Source organism: Crinia signifera, chromosome 12 (genome assembly GCF_055691185.1).
Source record: "Crinia signifera chromosome 12, ASM5569118v1, whole genome shotgun sequence".
In the NCBI taxonomy this organism is placed as follows: domain Eukaryota; kingdom Metazoa; phylum Chordata; class Amphibia; order Anura; family Myobatrachidae; genus Crinia; species Crinia signifera.
In genome coordinates, this window is record NC_139228.1 from 52553358 (window position 1) to 52559474 (window position 6117).

Below are 6117 nucleotides of genomic sequence, written 5' to 3' on the forward strand. Positions count from 1 at the left end.
TGTCCAAAAGGCTTATATCGCCAAGTCATCTAAAGTTACAAGTGTATGCATACAAATTAACCCACGTATTACTTCATCTTTAATTGGAAAAAGACTGTTTCTTTAACCAAGGACAAAAAAGTTCTATATGGAATGTGATTCGCTCATTTCAGTCTTTCTTCAAAATATATAATATCAGTCCAGAATTCTAGATACCTGGACTGGCTATACAATTTTCGCTATCCTGGGGCTATAAGTCACAAAGCTTACTGTCATATATATTTTTTATTCTTTTGAAAATATATTTTTATTATATATATATATTTTTTTCCTTTAAATGTGATTAATTTTATATGTGAAATCAAGTTTTTTATATAAACATTTACGTGTATATACCGATTGCATGACAAACAATATTTATGCAATCGCTATAATACCTTCTTCTATATCTGTAGGTGGCCGCCTATAAAAATTGTAATGTATTTTATGTGATAAAATCTTTTTTATACAAATAAATGAAAATAAATATTCATAAACAGATAAAGATTGTGTATGTGAAGTGATTTCATCCATGGTGCAAATTATTAAATAAATAATAAAAAACAGCGCAGATACTCCATTTCTCGTTCTTGTAATTATCTTTATATATCTGTCTAGAACCTGTACCCTAAAAAGTCGGGTGATAAACAGATTGGGTGTATCCACACTGGTACACATGGGAGAACTGCAAGCTAAAATACAGAACAACTAGACTTCAAACTATTATAGGTCAATTATTTATCATTTGTATAATTGTTACCAATTAGCGCCTAATATTCCACTAATTTAGTGGTTCCCCCTTTCATATGGGTGTGTGTACTGTATGTGTACTGGTGTATTTTTTTCATGTCATTACCTGCAGCCTCAGGATCGCCTCCTATTTGTCTGGTGCGCTGTGGTGCGTTAGCACTTTGGGATGGATAATCTGCAAAAGAAATGATGGCCAGCCATTAGACACCTTTGCATGGACAGCATTTATTAGCAGCATGTGCATTTCTTATATATGAACTATTTCGCATATTGGTGGCACTCTCGGACTCGTATGAGTCCGAGAGTGCCACCAATATGCGAAATGGATATACTGACCCAGCTGTAAAGCAGGGCTTTTAGGGAGTGCACCGGGCAAGTACATCGCTTCAGCGCTACGAGTGCCGGCCACCCACGACGAGTTATATATGAACTATAAATACTTACATGGGTGATGGGCAACACTATTTTTACCCCCTTTGATTATAATGGATTGTAATAATTTAAAAGTAGTAATGTAATAAATATTTTTTTAGCCTGTAAACTGGTCGCAAATCTGCTGTATGTATGCGTTTCAGCTATATCAACATGACACCTATGTTTGGGCCCACAGTCATGTTAATCTGTAAGAAACACTGCTGACCTTGTGTTCAAAACCAGCAGTTGTGGAACTACATGGCCCAGCATCATGAACAAATTCTATCTATGAGCATGCAATTAATGTAGAATTACCTTGCTGGGATATGTAGTTCCACAACAGCACTATAGTTATGCTAACATTACAAGAGAACATTACATGTGAAAAACATTACACTGTATGTTGTAGATGAAATGTGGGCACACTTACCAGCGTTGGGTGGCATTGCTGGCCTATCTGTATCCGCCACATGGAGGCCAGGGAGCACCTCTGGTGGGATAATCTGCTTTAACTTGATCTCATAGGAGGTGTAGGACACACGTTTGGGGCTTCCTCCTCCAATCTGGGTAGCCTGCTTCAGCTCAGTGGCCATTTTGTTCTTCAGCTGCCTTTTAATATCGTTAAAACGTTTCTTAACATTTCTAGGGCAGTGTCAGCCTCCTCCTCACCTCCATCTTCATCCCCCTCTGCAGAGTCGACCTCTGATATGTGGGTCTCCTGCAGCTCCTCCTGGGACTGGGTAGTGAAGAGGTCCTGTGCCAGGGTATGGGATGGGGATGCAAGAGGATCCTCCACCTCCTCCTGCAGGGCCTGCTCCTCCAGGGTCTGGGCTGGGCCTGGCCTTGCTGTGGCCATGCTGGCTGCCAGCATTCCTCTGCTGCCTCTGCCCCTGACTCGCTGCTGCTTGTCTGTGGGCCACTGCTCCCTCTGCCACCACCACTTGCTGCCACTCTTCCTCTGCTCAAAATACCTCCTCTCCTCTCCATTCTCCTTACTCCCTATCAAAGATTAAAATGGCACCAGTGGCCCTTTATATAGGAGGTGTGATGCGTAATTTAGGGGGCTTAGGTGGGCCAATAGGTTAGGGGGTTATTTTTCATGCAGAGATAGTGTTGTAATTTGCACTCCGTTTGGCCCTAAACTCACACATGACCGGCGGGAGAAATCGCACTTTTATGTGTCCATACCTCCCAACTTTCTCAATGAGAGAATAGGGACAGCGCCCGAAAAGGGGGCGTGGCATATGCAAATGAGGGTGCTGCTTATGCAAATTAAGCCACCCCCATTTTTGGGTGCGAATAGACGATTCTGTCAGATTGGGGGGGACTCCCAACTGTCCCCCCCCTGTAGCGGGACACTGCCGGCCGTGGGAGGGACGTGGGAACAGCCCCAAAAATCGGGACGTTCCCGCATTTAGCGGGACAGTTGGGAGGTATGTGTGTCATAATATCGCACCACATCGCATCTATTCGCACTTCATCGTACTTTTTAGCCGCAAATTCGCATCCCATTAAATATGCGAATTACAAGGGAAAAATGCGAGTTTAAAAAGTGTGATTAGCGGCGATATGGTGCGATTTCAAAAAGTGTGATAAATCGCATTCTATTAAATGTCACCCCTTGAATCACTGACAGATAAGAAAAGTCATCAGCCTGATGGTCAGCAACATGGAGACACGACCCCATGCTAAGAAGGTCGGGACCCACTTTGGGGTCAGGACCCACAGTTTGAGAACAACTGGTGTAGTCTGTAACACACATCTAAATAAGTGGTCAGGAAAGGATTAAACATACCTGCAGATCTACTTGGCTCTTGTCTGCGGTCCCGGGCGGCTCTCCTCCATGCAGGCTTGTAAATGAGAATGACCCTCAAAAAATGGCCGCCCCCTTACACCAGACACTTTGAATGGAGGAGAGCTGCCCGGGACCGCAGACATAAGACAAGTAGATCTGCATGTGCCGGTGGCGACGAACAGAGGGGCCCCAGATCTGCGGGTCCCGGAGACGATGACGGCGGCGAGCAGAGGGTTAAGTAGTGGGGTTGGGGACGGGCTTTATTTTAAGGCCAAAATTTCCAGTGGGGAGCATCCAAAACATAGTTACGCCACTGGCACTGATGGAGGACTCAGATCCACACACAGCAAACTTGGTAGAAGAATCAGCTGGGAGGGGATGTTCTGGGCAACCGTACCCCCTCCCCCTTCCCCCCGGCATTTGCTTATGCTGTTTTGCAACTCCTCAATGTGCATACCTCCCAACTGTCACATTTTTCACGGGACCATCCCGGTATTTTGGGGTGGTCCCACCCCCTGCCGCCTGTGTCCCGTGGCGAGGTGTGGGGGGGAGGGGCAGTTGGAAGTCCCACCAGCCTGAAGGGAATGCATGCGCACAGCGTCTATTCAGCATTTCAGAATGGTGAAAAACATTTTCAAGGTCCAATATGAAATCAAACTTTTCCCAATTGTGCCATAAGTACTACTCACCTATCACTTACATAAGTTTTAAACAATTACTGTAGCTAGAGAGGGGATTTTATTCATTTCAAATATGATGCCCAGATAAATACCAGCTGCTATAGTATTTACTGCAGCAGTTTGGGCATCATTCAGCAGATTCAGGGCAAGGTTATGGAAGAGCGCTAGCAGTCTTTGGGTGGGGGTTGAGGGGTGGTCATGTATATATCCATACCCTCATAGGTGCCGATTCTGTGGGTGCTCAAGGGCCCGAGCACCCACAGAAATTTATGAGCACCCACAGGCCCGAGTCGTGCTGCTGGGCCACCATATTAACTTGCTAATTTGCAGCTGCAGCACCCGCATCGCCAGCCCTGCCGCCTGGCAAACAGTATGACGGGAAGAGTGTATTCTGTCCGCTCTTTAGTGACCAGGCGGCTGCCGCATAAAAGCTGCTGCCCAGTGCCATTAACAGAGCTGACAGAAGCATCTTCCTGGCATTCCTGTGCATGGGGTACGTACGGTTATCATAGAGAAACAGCTGCAGGTCCACAAGTTATGTGTAAAAAGGGGAACACTGTTGCGGTAATTTGAATATTGGAGACAACTGTGCTGCGTATTGGTATTATTTTGTGGCCACGCCCCTTCCCCTTGAAGCCACTCCCCTATATTTTTGGCTTGAGCACCCACCAGCAAAAACATAAATCGGCATCTAGGCATACCCTCCAATCGTACCGTTTTAGCTGAGACAGTACCATTTTTTAATGGACTGTACCGGCTAAAAACCAAATGTACCGATGTACCGATTTTCTGCGGCGGTGGCCGATCCTCCGACTCTGCAGGCGATGGCTCCGGGCTGCGATGAATGGACAGATCTGATAGGGCCTAGTGGGGGTAAATATGTCCCGGTGCAGCTGTTCCCGTTCCCAGGGGCTCCTTGCGCGTCAGCCTGCATTTAGCGCCTATAGATCTGACTGGCACTACAGGATTCGGACAACGGAGCAGCTCATTAGGGTAACGTACAATTTTTAATTAGTGTCTGTCCTCAGGTGGGGGTATGGCCACAAATATATGAGGTGTTGCCACCCCCACTACATGTGACCACGCCCCTATATCTGTGACCATTCACCCCTGTACCGATTTCCATGGCTGAAATGTTGGAGGGTATGTATGTCTAGTTGCATCCCCAAAATAAGACCATGGCACCCAGGGCTGCCACTAGGAATTTTGGGGCCTGTGACTGATTTCCAGTCCGGGCCCCTCCCCCATCTCCCCCCCTCCCTTCACTTACCACTCAACTCCTGCTGCAGGTCCTGAATCACAGGCTTCTTCAATGCAGGACGCTGGTGGAAAATTTAAATGTTACCAGCAGACGCTCTGATTGGCTAATGGTACACAAGTTCTGATTGGCTCAAAAGCTGGTGCAGCATTTTAATTGGCGCCGACATCCTGCATTGAAGAAGCAGGCAGCACAGTGGGGGTTTTGAATTGGGCAAAATGAGCTGCCCAGGCCTTTCCAGAGGCCGGGGCCTAGGACAGCTGTACCCACAGCACCTCCCTGTCGGTGGCCCTGATGGCACCTGTTTCTCTTGAAGCACTATTCTCTTATATGTTTTAAAGCCACATAACATAAGTTGCTTTAGCTACAATCAGTGGCGTAACTAGAAATTTTGCTTCCCCCAGCCAAAAAAAATCTGACGCCCCCCTCCCATTTTTTGGAACCTATAGCAGTCCAAAAAGGTGTGTGTGGCAAGGCTTTTTAGATAATATGCCACACACTGTAACGTCTATTACATATTATACCACACACCATGACCCTTACACATTATTCCCCTTACCATAAAGCCCATTACACATTATGCCACATATTTTAATGTCCATAACACATTATGCCACACAAAGTTATGCCACAACGTAATGCCCATTGCACATTATACCACACACCTTAAAGTCAATTACACATTATGCCACACACCGTAATGCCCATTACTGAATATACCACACACCGTAATGTCCATTCCACATTATGCACATATGGTGAAACCCGATATATATTGAATGAGATCAGCTTCGAGGCAATCAGGTTGCTGGTGTCCAGTATATAGACACTGGCATCCCAACTGCCATTAGAACACTGAAACTGGCACATTTAAACACATCAGGATGCCAACAACGGAATGTCAACAGCCAACAATTAGCCGTAAGTATGCTGTAACGGGTTAGGGAGAGGCCAAGGTGGTTTAGGGATAGGCAGTACTGGGGGTAGGGAGGGGTATGATTAAATATCAACTGGAGCAGGGGCAAGGAGGAGGATAGGGGCAGGCAGTGCAGAGGCTAGGGAAGGGGTATAGCAGCTACTAGGTTTAGAAGTGTACATACATTGCACTTTAAGCTGCCATATTGAAAGTTATTTCCAGTGCTGCTGCAGGCACCATTGACACCACCTCTATACCCCATGCACGGCCAGCAGCAGGAAACCGG